Raw genomic sequence first — 20,286 nt, forward strand, 5'->3', positions numbered from 1 at the left:
TGGACTACCCTAGATATGGACTACCCACAGAAATACAATCAGATCAATGATTAAAGTTTACCTCCAGGTTATTCAAAGAAGTTATGGATAACTTAGGAATAAAACCGTTTTAAATCAACTGCATACCATCCAGAATCACAGGGAGTGTTAGAAAGGTGGCATCAGATGTTGAGAGCTTATTGTCAAGATTATCCAGAGGATTGAGATAAAGGAATTCCATTCGTACTGTTTGCAATTAGGGATGCACCTAATGAGTCAACCAAATTGGAAAATGAGGATGTTCTTAAAAATTGGGATAAATTGTTGAGTTACCTTCCAGAGGAAAAATGGACTGACCTGAAAGAGTTATTGATATCACATGGGCAAGTTTGTGGAGATAAATTGGGAAGCACTAAAATGGGTATACATGATGTAGATGTGGGAAATGCTGTTCCAATCAAACAACATCCATATAGACTTAACCCTTTAAAATTGGCACATGTTAACAAAGAGATTGAGAGTATGCTTAAAAATGGAATAATTGAAGTGGGTTGCTGCCAATGGAGCTCCCCATAGTGATGGTACCAAAACCAGATGGTATCCAACGGTTGTGTGTGGACTATAGAAAGGTTAATGCAGTTACAAGAACGGACTCTTATCCTATCCCACGTTTGGAGGATTGCATTGAGAAAGTGAGATAATCAGCTTTTATTTCCAAATTGGATTTACTTAAAGGTTACTGGCAGGTACCTTTATCCGAAAGGGCGAAGGAGATTTTGGCTTTTGTGACTCCAGATGGTATATACCACTTCAAAGTTATGCCATTTGGCATGAAAAACGCCCCAGCCACATTTAAACGGTTAACTAACAAATTTGTTTCAGGATTACCCAATTGTGCGGTATACATCGTCGATCTGGTAATTTTCAGCCAGACATGGAAAGAACATTTAAAACATCTGATGGAATTATTTGATCGACTTCAGGAGGCAGGTTTGGTGATAAACCTAGCCAAAAGTGAAGTTGGAAAAGCCCAAGTCACTTTCCTTGAGGAGTTTCCGATACCCTCGACACAACGGGTAATAATGCGATTTCTTGGCATGAGTGGATTTGATCGAACATTGGTGAAACATTTTTGTAGTGTGGTTGCTCCACTGATGGACTTGCTGAAGAAACGTCGAAAATTTCAGTGGACAGCGGACTTTCAACAGGCATTTGACGGCCTGAAAGCTGTGATAACCAATGCTCCTGTGTTGGAGAGTTACAAGGGACTCTGTGATCAGATTGAACTAAAGTATCTGATTTTAAAGAGAAATGCCGAGGCGTAGAGAAATGGACAGATCGTGCAGAGACTTCTTGTTCAAAGAGACTGTCAATTGAGAAGGATTTCAGTTGGAGGACGAGGAACGAGAACAAAATGGACTATATTATTATACCTTTTTGTGTGTGGTGTTTTTTGAAACGAAAAAGTATATTTACTGTGTGCATCTCTTAAAGGATAGTGAGAAGGTGAAAAATTAAACCATCTTGAAGTTGATGGGTTTTTTTTTCTTGGGGGGAGGTGTCATGAGAATGTCGCTTTAAGAAATGTTTGGCTGCTCATGTTACTGCAGTGATGTCAGAGTGTGGGTGGAGATGAACTCTGGCTTTGGTTTTTAGTTTCACTTTGAGAAAAGCTTGGGTGTGTCTGTGACTTTTTGGTTTCGTTTTCAGTGTTGGAGCTGAAGCCAGACAAAGCAGCTGTACTGCTGTTCTCTCTGCCATGAAAAGACTGTCTCTTGATCATTTGGTGAATTCAGAATTATAAATGTTCTGAGTAGTGACTTTGACCTGATGTGCTTCTGCTAAAGGTTATGGGCGGGATTCTCCACTAATCGGCGGGGCGGACCACTCCGGCGCCGAGGAGTGGCGTGAACCACTCTGGCATTGAGCCAACCCAGAAGGTGCGGAACCCTCCGCATCTTCAGGGGCTAGGCTCGCGCTGGAGTGTTTGGCACCACGGCAACTGGCGAGGAAGGGCTTGGCGCCACGCCAACCGGCGCTTCAGGGCCTCCGCCGGCCGGCCGAGTTGGTGCATGCGCGGGAGCGCCAGCGTATGCTGGCGTCATCCCAGCGCATGCGCAGGGGGTTATTCTCCGCACCGGCCATGGCGGAGGTTAACAGCGCCCGGTGCGGAGGGTAAGAGTGCCCCCACGGCACCGGCCCGCCCGCAGATCGATGTGCACCGACCGGGGCCAGATCCTCCCCGTGCCCCCCCCCCCCCCCCCGAGGACTCTGTAGGCCACCCCTGGAGCCAGGAGTAAGAACCTGTTGTGATTTAGGCCGGCAGGACCCGCCGAAAATGGGCGGCCACCCGGCCCATCGCGGGCCGGAGAATCGTCGGGGGTGGGCCATTGCCAGCAGCGACTGACCGGTGCGCCACGATTCCTGCTCCCTCCAGAACTCCGGCGACGGAGAATTCGGCAGCCGGCGGGTGTAGGGATTCACGCCCCCCCCCCCCCCGGTGATTCACCGACCCGGCGGGGTGTCAGAGAATTCTGCCCTATGCTTTTTGTAAGTTAAAATGACAGCGTAAGCATTACTTAGTGTTGTATTCTTTGGGGGTTGTCTTTGAATTAATGGTTGCTAAGATGTTCACTATGTTTTAAAAAGTTAACTTGAGTTAAGAGAATAAAAATTATTTTGCTTTAAAAATACCTTTCCATTTCTGCTGTACCCCACCTGTAGAGTGGGTCATGTGCTCTCCATACCACAATCGATTAAAAGTTGTGGGTCAGGTGAACTCCATGATATACTTTGGGGTTCTCTACACCCTGGCCCATAACACACTTGAGAGCTACCTCTAGGCTGACCCACCATCAGTTTTTCAAACCTACTAGTTCGTAGCTGAAATTTCTGGGAGATTTATTTTTAGAGGATCGGTTCATTAGCTTTGGGGAAATGAAAAAAAAAAAAATGGGCTCAGAGATGCTGATGGGCGCAGTTATCTTCAGCCTTTCCGATGAAGCAGTGATCGAGAGGATCTTGTCCTGCTCTGGTTTAGAGGTGGCCAGCACATCAGCTACATACCAGTGGATGATGGGGGCAGAGATGGACTCTTTTGAGGATGTGAAGGCAAAGTGGACAGAGGAGCGGTGACCGATCTTGGAGGAGGAGTTTTGGAGTGAGGTGCTGAGGAAGGTGAACTTGACTTCAGCGAGGCTGATTCTCATCCAGCTGAAAGTGGGGTTCCGAGCACACCTTACGAAGGCTAGAATGAGTCGATGTTTTAATGGGTGGATAATAAATGCGATCGGTGTCTGGGGGGCCTGGCACATAATGCGCACACATTCTGCTCGTGCTCCAGGTTGGCGGACTTCTGGAGATCCTTTTTGAGACTATATCGGCAATTCTGAACATTGCGTTGGAGCCTTGTCCATTGGTGGCGATTCTTTGGGTTTCAGTTGTGCCAGAACTCCGGATGGGGGCGGGGACATAGGTCCTGGCCATTACCTCATGGGTTGGAGGTCAGCTACACTGCCAAGCACCTCGATGTGGCTGGGTAACTTGATGGAGCTTTTACACCTCGAGAAAGTTACGTTTACCACGAGGGGGTCAATGGAAAGGTTTTGCCGCAGATTGTGGCCGCTTATATTGTAGTTTAAAGAGCTGGTCACTGGTAGCTGTTGGGGGGGGGGGGGGGGAGAAACAAGGGTGGGTAGGGGGGGATTTAATAACTAAGTTTTTTTGTTGTAAGGGTAGGGGAAGGACCTCTTACAGTTTAATTGTTACTCTGTGTCTTTGTCAGTTTTGTATTAAAATTGTTTAAAAAATGTAATAAAAATATTCCCCCCCCCCCCCCCCCCCCCCCCCCAAAATGCCCCTTCGTGTCACAAAGATGTAAGATGTGCCAGTAGACGAGATTACGGGGTTAGGGCAGGGGAGTGGGCCTAGGTAGGGTGCTCTTTCAGAGGGTCGGTGCAAACCCAGTGGGCCGAATGGCCTCCTTCAGCAGTATAGGGATTCTATGATTCCATGAAAGTATGGTAGCCTGGGATGGAGAAATTATAGTGCAGCTTGTCAAAACGTGTAATTGATGTCAACTTGTCAGCAAACCTAACCCACCCGAACCAGTATACAGCACAGCATTACCAGCTGGCCCATGGGAGGGTGTACCAGTTGATTTGTTAGCCTCTTGGCCATCAGGAGAGTCCCCATAGAGAGAGTGATTGACTGCTGCTGCTGTTACTACAAGTATTTTGCGAAGAAGTCTACAACAGCAGATAAAATGGTGTCTGCAGTGAATGAAGTATTGGCAAGGTACGGTCTACCCGTAACTCTGTATTCAGAGATTGGGCCACAATTCATTTCATAGACCTTTGCAAGTCATGGGCACTCACCATCACAGGATGATTCCTGAATGGGCACATGGGAATGGGGAAGTGGAACGACAAAACCACTCCTTAGAGAAACTGATGAGTATTGCTCAGGCTGAGGGCAAAGATTGGAACTAGGTGTTGCTACATATGTGACCATTTATATAACAACTGCATGCGCCACGATGGGAAAAGAGCCCAGCTCTGAGAAAATACGCACCGAGATTCCCAAGCTGAGGGACATCAGTATTAATCAGCAAGTTCAAGAGCATGATGCAGAGAAGAAGAGTAATATAAGGTGTGGTGATATGAATGTGCACATCAATTTATATAGTTATCGGTATGACCTCCGACTGGCGATAGAGATCCACCATGTGACTCGCAGTAACTGTCAAGGACAGAACGTGCATGATTACATTTTCCATAGTGGAGACAGAGCGTGAATCTCTCATAGGAGTGGAAGTGTGTGAAGTGCTTGGGCTCATTAAGCGAGTTTATACTGCAGAAAGCGTGGAACACCGCCGGCATGCATCTGTAGAATCCATCATAAAGGACTTTCCGGAGATATTTCAAGGCTTTGCCATTCATGTACCGCATCCAATTAAAGAGAATCTGAAGCCAGTCGTCCACGCGCCGAGACGTGTACCTGCTCCACTGAAGGACAAACTGAAGGCTGAGTTAGACAGAATGACGGCTCTAGGAGTCATCAATGCATAGAGGAGTCTGCAGAGTGGGTTAAGACCATAAGACATAGGAGTGGAAGTAAGGCCATTCGGCCCATCGAGTCCACTCCATCATTCAATCATGGCTGATTTCAACTCCATTTACCTGCTCTCTCTCCATAGCCCTTAATTCCTCGAGAAATCAAGAATTTATCAACTTCTGTCTTAAAGACACTCAACGTCCCGGCCTCCACCGCCCTCTGTGGCAATGAATTCCACAGACCCACCACTCTCTGGCTGAAGACATTTCTCCTTATCTCTGTTCGAAAGTGACTCCCTTTTATTCTAAGGCTGTGCCCCCGGGTCCTAGTCTCCCCTGCTAATGGAAACAACTTCCCTACGTCCACCCTATCTAAGCCATTCATTATCTTGTAAGTTTCTATTAGATCTCCCCTCAACCTCCTAAACTCCAATGAATATAATCCCAGGATCCTCAGACGTTCATCGTATGTTAGGCCTACCATTCCTTGGATCATCCGTGTGAATCTCTGCTGGACCCGCTCCAGTGCCAGTGTGTCCTTCCTGAGGTGTGGGGCCCAAAATTGCTCACAGTATTCTAAATGGGGCCTAACTAATGCTTTATAAAGCTTCAGAAGTACATCCCTGCTTTTATATTCCAAGCCTCTTGAGATAGATGACAACATTACATTTGCTTTCTTAATTACGGACTCAACCTGCAAGTTTACCTTTAGAGAATCCTGGACTAGGACTCCCAAGTCCCTTTGCACTTCAAAAAGCGGAATAATGACCGATGGATATGCATGGACCCCAAAGACCTGAACCTTAACATCAAGAGAGCACTACCCGATTCCGAAGAGGGAGGAAATCACGTGCGAGATGGCTGGAGCGAAGTGTTTCAGCAAGTTAGACGTGTCTTCTGGCAGCTCAAGCTGGTCAAAGAACAAAACTGTGCCCGTTTAACACACCCGTTTGCTGCTATTCTTTCCTGATGATGCTGTTTGGCATAATTTCTGCGTCAGAAATTTTCCATCGTGCCATAGAGCACGTAGTTGAAGGGTTACCAGGCGTCCAAGTCTATGTGCATGACATAATAATCTGGGGGGTCCACACGCAATGAGCGGGACAGAAGGCTTCTCAGGGTCTTACAAAGGATAATGTCAAATTGGGGTTGACAGCATCACCTTCTTGGGGGACAAGCTCTCTGCACAAGGTGTGCAGTCGGATAATGAGAAGATAAAGGCTAGTTTGGCAATGCCACATCCCACAGATAAAAAAGGCATCTTACGGATCAACTTTGTTGGCAAATTTATATAAAACCTCTCCCATCCAAGATACGATAAAAAAGGACGCAGTGTTCCAATGGTCTTCCAGACATGAGCAGGAGTGGCAAGCATTACGTATCTCGTTGACTACTGCGCCAGTTCCAGCAATCTTTCACCCTGCGAAAAAGACCAAAATTTCAACCAATGCATCTGAGGATGCCCTGGGAGCAGTGATATTGCAGCAGGATGCAGTCGACAGCTGGCTACCTGTGGCATACGCATCCAGAGCAATGTCAGAGACGGAGCGTAGGTATGCGCAAATTGAAAAGGAATGCCTTGGGTTAGTCAATGGTTTGGGCAAGTTCCGTGATTATGTGTATGGTCTTCCGACTTTTCTTGCGGAGACTGACCACAGGCCACTCATCTCAATTGTACAGAAGAATTTGTGCAAAATATTCCTGAGGATTCAGCGCATGATGATTAAGTTCCAACGCTACGATTTTGACCTAATCTACACACCAGGCAAGCATCTCATTGACGCTGACACACTGTCTTGACCCATGGCCATTCAAGAGGGACACCTGGTTGATGAGTATGTGCAAATCCATGTTAATCTCATCACTGAGCCTCTTCCAGTCTCTGATGAGAAGTCTCGCCGAATAAAGGAAGAAACAGCCAAGGACATAGTCCTACATAAAGTAAAAAAATATCTCCACGAAGGATGAAATGAAAAATGAAAATCGCTTATTGCCACAAGTAGGCTTCAACTGAAGTTACTGTGAAAAGCCTCTAGTCACCACATTCCGGCACCTATGCAGGGAGGCTGGTATGGGAATTGAACTGCTGGCCTGCCTTGGTCTGCTTTCAAAGCCAGCGATTTAGCTCTGTGCTAAACCAGCCTAAGGGTTCCTGCGCGGGTTACTACAATGTGAGGGCAGTGTTGAGTGAGGCGAATGGACTTTTAATGCGACAGACAGGATTGTGATTCCGCATTCCTTGAGGCAGCTCCTGCGCAAGAAGCTCCATGAAGAGCACCTGGGCATTAAGAAGTGGATTTGGATTTGTTTATTGTCACGTGTACCAAGATACAGTGAGAAGCATTTTTCTGCGAGCAGCTCAACAGATCATTAAGTACATGAAAATAAAATAAAATACATAATAGGGCATCACAGGGTACACAATGTAACTACATAAACACCGACATCGGGTGAAGCATACAAGAAGAAGAAGAAGAAATCGCTTATTGTCATAAGTAGGCTTCAAATGAAGTTACTGTGAAAAGCCCCTAGTCGCCACATTCTGGTGCCTGTTCGGGGAGGCTGTTACGGGAATTAAACCGCGCTGTTGGCCTGCCTTGGCCTGCTTTCAAAGCCAGCGATTTAGGCCTGTGCTAAACCAGCCCCTGTAAACCAGGGATGTCGTGTTAATGAGGTCAGTTCATAAGAGGGTCGTTTAGGAGTCTGGTAACAGTGGGGAAGAAGCTGTTTTTGAGTGTTTGTGCATGTCTCAGACTTTTGTATCTCCTGCCCGATGGAAGAAGTTGGAAGAGTGAGTAAGCCGGGTGGGAGGGGTCTTTGAATTTGCTGCCCATTTTCCCCAGGCAGCAGGAGGTGTAGATAGAGTCAATGGATGGGAGACAGGTTCGTGTGATGGACTGGGCTGTGTTCACGATTCTCTGAAGTTTCTTGCAGTCTTGGGCTGAGCAGTTGCCATACCAGGCTGTGATGCAGCCAGATAGGATAGAAGTTCGAAGTGCAAGTGCAGAGCCAGAGATACATTGCAGTCATGGTTGACAACTATGGCACCTGTCAGAAGTTCCAGTGCAAGCAGAGCAAAGAGCCGATGCACATGGGTGAAATCTTCACAGCTCCTTGGCAGAAGGTGGGCATGGATCTTTTTCACTTCAATGGAAAAGACTACCTTTTGATCATTGACTACTTCTCTAATTACCCGGAGGTAGCACAATTAGTAAACTTGACTGCTCGGTGTATTATCCAACATGTTAAAGAGATTTTTTTCCCCAGCATGGCATACCAAACACTGGTATGACTGATAATGGTCCCTGTTTAAAAAAACTGAGTGGGGTGAGTTCGCCCGTCCTTATGACTTTAAGCACTTACTTCAAGTCCTTTATATCCTCAGTCAAACGGGAAGGCCGAAAAGGGCATGCACATTGTCAAACAACTCTTAAATAAAGCCAGGAGGACATGTATCTGGCACTTTGAGCTATCATTCTACACCACTTATCAATGGGCTGTCGCCAGGACAGCTGCTGATGAGTAGACAGCTACGAATGACCCTGCCTTCCATTGCGACTCACCCTGTGGATCGAGGTCTGGAGCGGAAGCGGCTTCTTCAGAAAAGGAGGTAGAAAGTGTAATACGATATATCTGCAAGGAAGCTCCAGCCACTGCAACGAAAGAGAAAATGCTGGAAAATCTCAGCAGGTCTGGCAGCATCTGTCGGGAGAGAAAAGAGCTAATGTTTCGAGTCCAATGACTCTTTGTCAAAGCTAACAGATGGAGAAAGTGGGAAATATTTAGACTGTGGAGTGAGAACGAAAGATGAGTCATAGCCACAGAAACCCAGGGAAACGGGATGCTAATAGCCACAGAAACCAAGGGGAAAGAGTGCTAATGGCAGTCCCAGAGAGAACAAAAGGTGTGAAAGGCCAAACAGCAGAGGAATTAACATCAGAGGGTGAACTGTGATAGATGTAGATGTGGGAGAGGGGAAGGGGGAAGCAAAGAGGAGAAAGGGTAAGGAAAGGTGGTAAAGAAAGGGGGGGTTTAAATATATATTAAGAAAGACAGGAAAGAAAGAAATGGTAAAAGACAGTTGAAATGAAATGGGATGAAAACAAATGGGTCGAGGTGGGGTAGAGCTAATCATCTGAAGTTGTTGAATTCGATGTTGAGACCGGAAGGCTGTAGCGTGCCTAACCAGAAGATGAGATGTTGTTCCTCCAGTTTGCGTTGACCTTCACTGGAACATTGCAGCAGGCCAAGAACAGACATGTGGGCATGGGAGCAGGGTCATGGGAGCAGGGTCTTTTGTTAAAATGGCAAGCAACAGGAAGGTCAGGGTCCTGAATGCGCACAGACCGAAGATGCTCAGCAAAGTGATCACCCAGTCTGCGTTTGGTCTCTCGATATAGAGGAGACCACATTAGGAGCAGCGAATGCAATAGACCAAATTGGAAGAGATGCAAGTGAAACGCTGCTTAACTTGGAAGGAGTGTTTTGGGCCTGGATGTTAAGCATGGAAGAGGTAAAAAGCAGGTGTTACACCTTCTGCGATTGCATGGGAAGGTGCCATGGGAGAGGTACTGGGTATGGTGGAGGAATGGACTAGATTATCTCAAGAGGGAAAGGACTCTGTGGCATGCTGAAAGAGGGAGTGAATGGAAGATGTGTTTCGTGGTGCATCACGCTGGAGTTGGCGAAAATGGCGGAGGATTATGCTTTGCAAACGGAGGCTGGTGGGATGAAATGTGAGAACGAGGGGGACTCTATCCTTGTTCTGGGAGGAGTGGAGGGGGCGAAGGTAGTGGCGCGGGAGATGGGCCGCACACTGTTGAGGGCCCTGTCAACAACTGTAGGTGGGAAATCACGGTTGAGGAAGAAGGAACACATTTTCGAAGCACCATTTTGGAAAGTAACATCACCGGAACAAATGCAACGAAGGCGAAGGAGTTGAGAGAAAGGGATGGAGTCCTTACAGGGTGTAGGGTGCAAAGAACAAAAAGGTACAGCAGAGGAAAAGGCCCTTCGGCCCTCCAAGCCTGCGCCGACCATGCTGCCCTTCTCAACTAAAATCTTCTACACTTCCGGGGTCCGAAGTGCTGCAGTCCAGATAGCTGTGGGAGTCAGTGGGCTTGTAGTGGATATTAGTAGATAGTCTATTGCCAGAAATGAAGACAGAAAGATCAAGGAAGGGAAGGGAAGTGTCTGAGATGGACCAGGTGAAAGTGATGGAGGGGTGGAAACTGGAAGCGAAGTTGATGAATTTTTCCAGGTCCGGACGAGAGCGTGAAGCGGCACCAAAATAGCCATCAATGTCTCGGTAAAGGAGTTGTGGGAGGGGACCGGGTAGGCCTGGAACAAGGAATGTTCCACATACCCCGTAAAAAGGCAAGCGTAGCTGGGACCCATGCGGATATCCATTGATGCACCTGTGATTTGGAGAAAGTGGGATGAGTTAAAGGAGAAGTTGTTGAGAGATAGAATGAGTTCAGCCAGGCGAAGGAGAGTGGTGGTGGATGGGGCTTTCACATCTTTTGCTCTCTCTGGGGACTGCCATTAGCACTGTTTCCCCTTGGTTTCTGTGGCAATTAGCACCCGGTTTCCCTGGGTTTCTGTGGCTATGACTCATCTTTCATTCTCACTCCACAGTATAAATATTTCCCACATTCTCTGTCTGTTAGCTTTGACAAAGAGTCATTGGACTCGAAACGTTAGCTCTTTTCTCTCCCTACAGATGCTGCCCGACCTGCTGAGATTTTCCAGCATTTTCTCTTTCGTTTCAGATTCCAGCATCCGCAGTAATTTGCTTTTATCCAGCCACTGCATCCAGGTGATACGGTTAGACTGGAGGATGCCAATGGAAACGGATGGTCAAGGCTTGCAAAGGTACTGCAACAAGCAGGTCCACAATCATTTCTTGTCATTACTGAGGATGATTCAGTTTTGGGGAAAAAAAACGAAGAGCACTGTTGAAAGTTCAACGTCCCTTCGATTTGAGTCCAACAGCAGAGTTGGTATGTAATCCCAAAACACAAGAGGATACAGACCATCCATCAGAACCAGCAATCAGAGGCACATCTGCAGCAATAACATTGATTGACCTACACCTGTATGAAGTATGATACAGTACAACCCAGATATCTGCAAGTATTTGGTTCTCCTTTAAAAAATTAAAATATGTCGCCTTTGCTTTGTTTGTGTTTTTTCTTCCTCCTTCATGTGGACTTGTTTCATTATCCTTCATGAATGAGAGGCGTTCTCATAGAAACTTATAAAATTCTAACAGAATTGGACAGGGTAGATTCAGAAAGAATGTTCCTGATAGTGGGGGAGTCCAGAACTAGGGGCCATAGTTTGAAAATAAGGGGTAAACCTTTTAGCACCGAGGTAAGGAGACATTTCTTCACACAGTGGTGAATCTGTGAAATTCACTATCATTTCAAGAAGGAATCAGATATAGATCTTGGGGCTAAAGGGATCAGGGGATATGTGGGGTCTTGGGGCTCAGGGGATATGTGGGGGGGCGGGGAAGAGATTGGGGGAAGGCGGGATCAGAGTATTGAACCTAATGATCAGCCATGATCATAATGATTGGCAGGGCAAGCTTGAAGGGCCAAATGGCTCCTCTTGTTTCTATTTTCGCTGCAAGTTCCTTTGTAACAAAACAGGGAGACAGCGAGAACTCCGGAGAGGGATGGCGAGAGCTCCGCAGAGAGACAGCGAGAACTCCTTAGAGAGATGGCGAGAGCTCCGCAGAGAGACGGTGAGAACGCCGCAGAGAGACATCGAGAGCACCGCAGAGAGACGGCGGTGAGAACGCCGCAGAGAGACGGCGGTGAGAACGCCGCAGAGAGACATCGAGAGCTCCGCAGGGAGAGGGCGAGAGCTCCGCAGGGAGAGGGCGAGAGCTCCGCAGGGAGAGGGCGAGAGCTCCGCAGGGAGATGGCGAGAGCGGCGCAGGGAGAGGGCGAGAGCGGCGCAGGGAGAAGGCGAGAGCTGGGCAGGGGGACGGCGAAGGCGGCGCAGGGGGACGGCGAGGGCGGCGCAGGGGGACGGCGAGGGCGGCATCGCCGCAGGGGGACGGCGGGGAGCGAGAACGCCGCAGGGGGACGGCGGGGGCGGCATCGCCGCAGGGGGACGGCGGGGGCGGCATCGCCGCAGGGGGACGGCGGGGGCGGCATCGCCGCAGGGGGACGGCGGGGGCGGCATCGCCGCAGGGGGACGGCGGGGGGCGAGAACACCGCAGAGGGACGGCGGGAGCGGGGCAGGGGGACGGCGGGAGCGGGGCAGGGGGACTGCGGGAGCGGGGCAGGGGGACGGCGGGAGCGTCGCAGGGAGACGGCAAGAGCTGGACAGAGAGACGGCGGGAGCGTCGCAGGGAGACGGCAAGAGCTGGACAGAGAGACGGCGAGAACGCCGCAGGGAGACGGCTAGAGCTGCGCCGAGAACGCCGCAGGGAGACGGCGAGAACGCCGCAGAGAGACGGCGGGAGCTGGGCGGGGGGACGGCGGGAGATGGGCGGGGGGACGGCGGGAGCCGGGCGGGGGACGGACGGCGGGAGCCGGGCGGGGGGGGGCGGCGGGAGCCGGGCGGGGGGACACGGCGGGGGGGGACGGCGGGAGCCGGGCGGGGGGGACGGCGGGAGCTGGGCGGGGGGGACGGCGAGAAGGCCGCAGGGAGACGGCGAGAGCGGCGCAGGGAGACGGCGAGAGCTGGGCAGAGAGACGGCGAGAACGCCGCAGGGAGACGGCTAGAGCTGCGCAGAGAGACGGCGAGAGCTGCGCCGAGAACGCCGCCGGGAGACGGCTAGAGCTGGGCAGAGAGACGGCGAGAACGCCGCAGAGAGACGGCAAGAGCTGCGCAGAGAGACGGCGAGAACGCCGCAGAGAGACGGCGGGAGCTGGGCGGAGAGATGGCGGGAGCTGGGCGGAGAGCCGGCGGGAGCTGGGCGGGGGGACGGCGAGAGCTGGGCAGAGAGACGGCGAGAGCTGGGCAGAGAGACGGCGAGAGCGCCGCAGGGAGAAGGCGAGAGCGCCGCAGGGAGACGGCGAGAGCTGCGCAGGGAGACGGCGAGAACGCCGCAGGGAGACGGCGAGAGCTGGGCAGAGAGACGGCGGGAGCTGGGCGGGGGGGGACGGCGGGAGCTGGGCGGGGGGGGACGGCGGGAGCTGGGCGGGGGGGGGCGGGGGGGACGGCGGGAGCGGGGCGGCGGGAGCTGGGCGGGGGAGACGGCGAGAGTGCCGCAGGGAGACGGCGAGAGCGCCGCAGGGAGACGGCGAGAGCTGGGCAGAGAGACGGCGAGAGCTGGGCAGAGAGACGGCGAGAGCTGGGCAGAGAGACGGCGAGAGCTGGGCAGAGAGACGGCGAGAGCTGGGCAGAGAGACGGCGAGAGCTGGGCAGAGAGACGGCGAGAGCTGGGCAGAGAGACGGCGAGAGCTGGGCAGAGAGACGGCGAGAGCTGGGCAGAGAGACGGCGGGAGCTGGGCAGAGAGACGGCGGGAGCTGGGCAGAGAGACGGCGGGAGCTGGGCAGAGAGACGGCGGGAGCTGGGCAGAGAGACGGCGGGAGCTGGGCAGAGAGACGGCGGGAGCTGGGCAGAGAGACGGCGGGAGCTGGGCAGAGAGACGGCGAGAGCGCCGCAGAGGGACGGCGAGAGCGCCGCAGAGGGACGGCGAGAGCGCCGCAGAGGGACGGCGAGAGCGCCGCAGGGAGACGGCGAGAGCTGCGCAGGGAGACGGCGAGAGCTGCGCAGAGAGACGGCGAGAGCGCCGCAGAAGGACGGCGAGAGCTGCGCAGAGAGACGGCGAGAGCGCCGCAGAGAGACGGCGAGAGCGCCGCAGAGAGACGGCGAGAGCGCCGCAGAGAGACGGCGAGAGCTGCGCAGAGGGACGGCGAGAGCGCCGCAGAGAGACGGCGAGAGCGCCGCAGAGAGACGGCGAGAGCGCCGCAGAGGAACGGCGAGAGCTGCGCAGAGGGACGGCGAGAGCTCCACAGAGGGACGGCGAGAGCTCCTCAGAGGGACGGCGAGAACGCCGCAGAGAGACGGCGAGAACGCCGCAGGGAGACGGCGAGAGCGCCGCAGGGCGAAGGCGAGAGCTGCGCAGAGAGACGGCGAGAGCTGCGCAGAGAGGCGGCGAGAGCTGCGCAGAGAGACGGCGAGAGCGCCGCAGAGAGACGGCGAGAGCTGCGCAGAGGGACGGCGAGAGCTCCTCAGAGGGACGGCGAGAACGCCGCAGAGAGACGGCGAGAGCGGCGCAGGGAGACGGCGAGAGCGCCGCAGAGAGACGGCGAGAGCGCCGCAGAGAGACGGCGAGAGCGCCGCAGAGAGACGGCGAGAGCGCCGCAGAGAGACGGCGAGAGCTGCGCAGAGAGACGGCGAGAGCTGCGCAGAGAGACGGCGAGAGCGTCGCAGGGGAAAGGCGAGAGCTCCGCAGAGAGACGGCGAGAACGCCGCAGAGAGACGGCGAGAGCTGCGCAGAGAGACGCCGAGAGTTGCGCAGAGAGACGGCGAGAGTTGCGCAGCGAGACGGCGAGAGCTGCGCAGGCAGACGGCGAGAGCTGCGCAGAGAGAAGGCGAGAGCGCCGCAGGGAGAAGGCGAGAGCTGCACAGGGAGACGGCGAGAGCTGCGCAGAGAGGCGGCGAGAGCTGCGCAGAGAGACGGCGAGAGCGCCGCAGGGAGAAGGCGAGAGCTGCGCAGAGAGACGGCGAGAGCGCCGCAGGGAGAAGGCGAGAGCTGGGCAGAGAGACGGCGTGAGCTGGGCAGAGAGACGGCGAGAGCTGGGCAGAGAGAAGGCGAGAACGCCGCAGAGGGACGGCGAGAGCTCCGCAGCGAGACGGTGAGAGCTGCGCAGAGAGACGGCGAGAGCTGCGCAGAGAGACGGCGAGAGCTGCGCAGAGAGAAGGCAAGAACGCCGCAGAGGGACGGCGAGAGCTCCGCAGAGAGACGGCAAGGGCTGTCTCGTGATCTGTACATCTATACATACAGCTGCACATACACCAGGGACTACGGACTGATGATTTGTTCATTGAACATGAAGAGAGCAATCACAACTCCGAAACAAAAAGCGATGATTTGTCACTCGAACAATACACACAATACTGCTCAGAAATGCTGAGTTATTCGGATATGCTGATCACAGCATCAGCAACACGGTTGAAAAGCTTAATACGAATCTTCTCATGGTAGATGAATCCAATACCATGGTACCATGGCAGATCGTCGATACATTGGATGACAGCAATACCCAAGATGAAAACGACGCCACACAGAGAGCACAGAACAATTCCATTGAGTGAGCACAGATCAACTCTGCAGCGAGAACACTGCACGACTCCACAAAGAGAGCGATGACAAACTCCACAGAGAGAGCGATGACAAACTCCACAAAGAGAGCGACACAAGCCTCCACAAAGAGAGCGACGGAAGCCTCCACAGACAGCTCAGTGACAGACTCAAAAATGGAAGCAAGTAAACACTCCAGAGCGAACGCCATGCATGTACAAGACCATGAAGATCTATCAAGCTTATTTGAGCCACCAGAAGAAGACACTGAATGTCGACCCACTGTATGTGAGACAAGTGATGAAGAAATCACAATTCCCATACAGGATGTGCAGGATCACAGCGAGACTGACATATCTCAGCTCATCTGCACAGAAGCACTCAATAATCAGAGGACGGGCACCCATGAGTCCAGAGAGACCACGTCAATTGAAATCTTGAAGATTTTGACTCCAGAAAAGGAGCACCACGACTCACAACAAAATGAAATTGTGAAGATTTTGACTCCAGAAAAGGAGCACAAAGAGATCAATGATAATTCAAATGAACCTGAAATGACTCCAACAGAGGAGCACCAAGAAATCAGTGATGATTCAAGTGAACCTGAAATGACTCCAATAGATGAGCACCTAGAAATCAATGATGATTCAAGTGAACCAGAAATGACTCTGGAAGAGGAGTACCAAGGAAGCAAAGAAGAGGAATCAAATCCACCACAAATGACTGATGTCACCAACATCAATGCAACATCAGATCATTCTCACAATTCTCAAGAAGAAACGCTCAATGTAGCAGATACCACAAAGGACACTGACACCAATAACTGTGACAATGACTCAAATCGTTCACATGGCACACTCATTGAGCGCAACAAGAGCAACAAAAACTGCAAGAAGCACAGCAGAAACATGAACAACAACAGCAACAACAAAAACAGCATGCAGCGCAACAAGAACGACAAAAGCAACAAGAAGCATCCCAGAAACAACAAGCACGACAAGAAAAAGAACAAGAATAAAAGCGAAAACGAAAACAGAATCAACAAGCACGACAAAAAGAACAACAAGAACGACAACAACAAGAATGCCAATGAAAACAACAAAGACAGAAATGACAAAAACAACAAGAACGACAACGAAAACAACAAAGACAGAAACGACAGAAACAACAATGAAAGAACGACCTGTACAACATGGTACAACTCTGCACGTGAAGGACAATGCCACAGCACACTGCAAAACAATGACAAGACTATAAACATGCCATGGCATGATAAATAATCTCACAAATTCACATCTGCTCCAGAAAAAACGAGCAAAACAGCTTTCACGAATGATGACATACAGAATCAATCCCACAAACACGAGAAAAAGTCGAGGTCAGACAACGGTGCGACACAGAATCACTACCCACAATCAAATGGAACAGGGGAAAAAGGTGTCCACATCATTAAACGACTCAGCAGCAAGGCAGCCGAGTCACGTTCCGACATCAACCTAGCTCGGTTATCGTACCGAGCAACCCTATTGAGCTCAGGGCTGTCACCAGCGCAAATGCTCTTCGGCAGAGACATCCGGACAACCCTACCGGTAAAGCAATTCCGTGACCCTGGCAACGCACCGGTTCTCGACGACATGCGGGCACTATGCTCCAAACAAAAACTATACTACGACCAACATGCGATCGCACTCAAGCTACTGACAATAGGTGACACCGTCAGAATCAGGGACCCAGAAGGCGGATGGTCTGAGCTAGCCGCGGTGATCAGGCAGGAGCCACCGCGGTCCTACATTGTCAATTCGTCAGCGGGAGTACGTTTCCGGCGTACCCGCCGGGATCTATTAGAGATTCGACCTACAACGCCAGTATTTCCCACACTGGACTTGACCGAGTCCATTTGTCCACAGGACGTTCCTCGCCACACAACGCTAGACAGTACTCTTGATGACATCAAACCATCATCCTGCTACCACCGTTAAGATGCTCCAGCAGAAGCCGTAAAGCACCCGACCGGGTAGATTTGTAACGACACTTCAACACACGCACAAGATGAATATGGACATTTCTCACGATGGACTCACAACACAGTTAATTGTTTCTGTATTACTTTTAGCATTTTCACAGTGTGCAGATTTGCATATGTACAGTTTTCTTGAGGCCAGTCTAGGGAACATGTCAAATAAAAGGGGGGGATGTAGTGATCTGTACATCTGTACATACATCTGCACATACACCATGGACTACAGGCAGATGTAACAGCCACAGTATCACTAGAGGGCAGCATCTGAGATGGGTACAAAGGGTCCAGCCCAAGGTAGGATCCGCCTCTTTCAGAAGCACAAGGCTAGTGAGCAGCAGCAGACAGAGACAGCTCAGCATAGGCAGTTTACCTTAGTTTCTCTGGTTATACCTCTTGACTGTATTATATCTAGTTAAGCTCTGGAAACAGAACGAACCCACTGGATAAAGTATTTGTGTTAACTGGAAGTCTACAATCTTTATTCAGACTTAGAGAATATCATAGGCTCCACAGGGAGATGACGAGAGCGCCGCAGAGAGACGGTGAGAGCGACGCAGACACACACCCGGGACTCTGGCAGTGCTAAGCGGACACTGCCAAGGTGCAGTGCTGGCAGTCCCCAGGTGTCAGGTTGGCACTGCCAAGGGTTGGGGCCCGACCGGGACCATGCCCATGAAAGGAGTGGCCGTGGGATGGTGGGCGGTATGAAGGGGCCGCAGAAAGGTGAGAGGGGGTGAAGGTGACCCTCAATCTCACATAGAGCTTAGGGCAGCATTTCAAAATGGTGCCCCGATTTCTGAAGACCTGGTCTCACGGGTTCAGCTCCCCAGTGCCGTCAAGATTTCAAAGTGTGGCCTCGACTGGGGAGAAACTCCCAAAGCCCCCAAAAATGGCTAAGCGTTGTTGAATAGCCGTATCCATCTCAACATTGCAGTCGTCTCGAAATACCCTACCAAATGTGCCCAGAATCGTACTTTGACATGTTTCTGTTGAATCACGGGCCAACATTTCAAGTCTGTGACCTTTCATCGAACCAGCTTCTATCACAACGACTGACTATTTCCAGCATTTTCTATATTTAGTTCAGATAAAGCATGGGTTAGGTGCAGTGTGATACCTCCTTTACAATGTCCCCCATGGCTTTCCATAGGAACATAGGAATTAGCAGAAGTAGGCCCTTCGGGCCTGCTCTGCCTTTCAATCAAATCAGGGCTGATCACTTCCTGGTCTCAAATCCATCTCCCCACCTGTTCCCCATATCCCTTTAACCCGTTTCTTTTATCAGAAATATATCTAGCTCTTTCTTGAAACCATTTAATGACTCCGATTCCACCGCACTATGGGGCAGTGGAAAAAGTAGTTTCTCCTCATCTCAGTTTTACATCTACCGCTTCTCAATCTATATCCGTGACCTCTTGTTCTAGATTGCTCCACAAGGGGGAACATTCGGTCTATATTTACTTTATCAATCCCTTTTAGTATTTTATATATCTCGATCAGATCCCCCTCATCCTTCTAAACTCCAGCCAGTATAAGCTCAAACTGTTTAATCTCTCTTCATACGTCAACCCTTTCATCCCCGCAATCAATCTGGTGAACCTCCTCTGAACTGCTTCCAATGCCACCACATCCTTCCTCAAATAAGGAGACCAAAACTGGACACAATACTCCAGATGTGGTCTCACCAACACTCTATACAATTGCAACAATACCTCTCTACTTTTGTACTCCAGTCTTTTTGCAATAAAAACTAACATTCCATTTGCCTTTTTAATTACATGCTGTACCTGCATACCCACTTTCTGCGATTCATGAACAAAGATACTCCGATCCCTCTGCTCAGACACATCGTGAATCTTCTCTCCATTTAGATGATAATTTGCCTTTCTATTTTTTCAGCCAAAATGGATAACCTCACACTTATGTACATTGAACTCCATCTGCCACATTTTGGCCTAATCTCCTAGCCTACCTGTATCCCTCTGTAAAATCTTTATTGCTTCTTCACTGTCTGCTTTCCCACCTATTTTGGTACCATCCGCAAATGTTGCTATATTACACTCTATTTATATAAATTGTAAACAGTTGAGGCCCGAGGACTGACCCCTGCGGCACCCCACTAGTTACAGTTTGCCAGCCAGAGAAGGACCCATTTATCCCAACCCTCTGCTTTCTGTCAGTCAGCCAATCTTGAATCCAATCTAGTGCTCTACCCCCAATTCCCTGCGATCTCACCTTCTAGATCAGTCTTTTATGCGGCACCTTATCAAACTCCTTCTGGTAGTCTAGATGTACCACAGCCACAGGTTTCCCATTATCCACCTTGCTGGTTACGTCCTCAAAGCAAGTTTTTCAATCATGACTTACCCCTCATAAAATGGTGGATTGAGCTTTGTTTTTCGAAATGTTCAGTCATCTCCTTAATGATTGATTCCAGGAACTTCCCCACCACAGATGTCAAGCTAACCGGTTTATACTTTCTCTCCCTTTTTGAATAGGGGCGTCACATTAGTGTTTCCAATCCACTGCGACCCTTCCAGAATCCAGGGAATTTTGAAATATAACCAATGCATCCACAATCTCCGCTGCCACCTCCCTTAATACCCTAGGGTACATGCCATCAGATCCCGGAGACTTATCTACCCTAAATCCCATCAGTTTATTCAATACCATCTCCCTAGTGGTGGCTTTGGTTAGCATCAAAGTGATGACTTTGGTTACTACATGAATCAAAATTGTCAAAATATTATTTTGCAATGCACATACCGATATTCCTTTCCTATTTTTAAGAAGCCAACCAAAGCGCTCACACCAATTCTACTTTGCCCATGCCGGGCTAGGTGCCATTGTAAATTGGTACCAATTACAGACAACGTAGTGATGTGGTTCCAACTTCCACTGCCATGAAATGGAGAAGGTTCCAACTACGGCTCCTTATAGGTTCAGACAGACGAAGCTTCCA

The 20,286-nt window shown here is 50.6% G+C and overlaps 1 protein-coding gene across 1 annotated transcript in view; it reads right to left on the reverse strand.

Annotated features, from left to right (window-relative positions):
* The window catches only part of LOC140426708 (probable voltage-dependent R-type calcium channel subunit alpha-1E), a 1,526,345-nt gene that overhangs the window by 325,625 nt on the left and 1,180,434 nt on the right, over nt 1–20,286 (reverse strand). The gene's annotated exons all lie outside the window — the stretch shown is intronic.

This window comes from Scyliorhinus torazame, chromosome 7 (genome assembly GCF_047496885.1).
Source record: "Scyliorhinus torazame isolate Kashiwa2021f chromosome 7, sScyTor2.1, whole genome shotgun sequence".
Classification (NCBI taxonomy): Eukaryota; Metazoa; Chordata; class Chondrichthyes; order Carcharhiniformes; family Scyliorhinidae; genus Scyliorhinus; species Scyliorhinus torazame.